Raw genomic sequence first — 1,587 nt, forward strand, 5'->3', positions numbered from 1 at the left:
CCCGCCCTGCGCTAGCCGCCAGCGCCCCCGGCTGCCCCGAGCGCCGGGCGCGGGGCAGCGGCTGCAGCCCGAGCGGCAGGGAGTCGGGAGCTGCGGCGCCGGGGCGGAGCCCAGTCCTCTCGGGAGAGGAAGGGGTGCTGGGAGACTATCGTCGCACGCGCCTGGCCGGTAGGCTGGGCTAGGGGCGCCTTGAGGCTAGCCGCTCAGCTAAGCTTGCGGAGCCTGGCAACGCGTGTGCTGGAGGCGGCGGGCGCGGGCTCCGGGGGAGGAGGGCAGCGAAGAGGAGGAAGGCGCAGCCCGCGCGAAGGTGGCCACCAACTTTGCCCCAGACCAGGGAGGCCCTAGCGGGGGATCCGGTCCAGAGGGTGGCCCGGGGCTGGTGTCTGACAATGTGAGGGCCACAGAGGCTGGGGGCGGGGGGATAACTGCGGGGGACTAGGAGGACAGGAATTTGCTGCCCGACTAGAGGAAGGGATGGCTCCCCTTGGTCCTAAAGGCCTCCCCAGGCTCCGGTTCGGTTTTGAGGTTCAAAATGACCCAATTTATGGGTCCGGCAAATGTTCAAGTCCTGACCAGCTAAGCCATGGAGGAGCAAGCGGGCGCGGAGTTCAGACTCCAGAGACCCCCTCAGCCCTGAGCTAGCCTGCTGTTGGCCTATGGCGGGCCAGCCCCAGTTGGAATTGGAAGGAAACTAGGGCGGTGGTAAGCTAGTCTGCGTTCTAGGAGGGGAGGAGGTGTTTGCAGTCTAGATTTCATAGAGAATCAACTATGAAAAAAAGATTTACCAGAAAGGGGGTCAAAAGTCATCCCCATCTTCATGTCTGCAGCCCCGCTAGACATGCCTGATGTTTCTTCCTTTAGGTCCCCAGAGCTGCAAGGCTGTAGTCTGGAACACTCAGAAACGGGCACTGTTCATTTCTCCCATCTAGCGGAACTTCTCAACTTGGAAGAACATGCCACCACACCTTAGTAAAGCAGCTTACTGTTCCGGAGCCCTTTCCTCAATAAAGCAGTTTCCCATCTAAGCCATTAGGTTGAGCAGATACTGTTAGACCCATTTGAGGTGGAGCCTCATTGATCCCATTTATCAGATGAAGAAATTGAAGTTTAAAAAGGGTAATTACGATTCCGTAGTGACCCAATGTGCAGGAGTAGTCTTAAGCTCGGTTCTCTGCCTCTAAGTCACTGCTCTTTCACTTGCCCAGTCTCTGAATTGACTTTTGAGGCAGGTTTTGTTTTGACAAGAGAACACCTGACTGGGCTGCAGCCAGGACTCGCCTTTGTCTCCTGGGTGCAGTTTGAATTTGAAAGTGGACTCTTCCTAATATAGCAAGCAGCCACCTTGTTGAGTGCAGCCTAACCCGTGGGGCCCCAGGTCACCTGGCTGTGTTCCCTCCAAAAGTGAGGGTTGCAGAAATTAAAGGAAGAAAATACTTTTGCAGTTGTGTCCTGTATTGAGTTCTTCTGGACTCTTTATACCCTCGATTCTTTGAAAGTTTTCAGGCTTCAGAACTTTACACACAGGCTTTCCCAGCTGATGTGTTGAGCATGGATACTTTTTTTTTTTTTTTTTTTTTTTTTTTTTTT

This window comes from Rhinopithecus bieti, unplaced genomic scaffold (genome assembly GCF_001698545.2).
Source record: "Rhinopithecus bieti isolate Rb0 unplaced genomic scaffold, ASM169854v2 scaffold_56174, whole genome shotgun sequence".
NCBI lineage: Eukaryota > Metazoa > Chordata > Mammalia > Primates > Cercopithecidae > Rhinopithecus > Rhinopithecus bieti.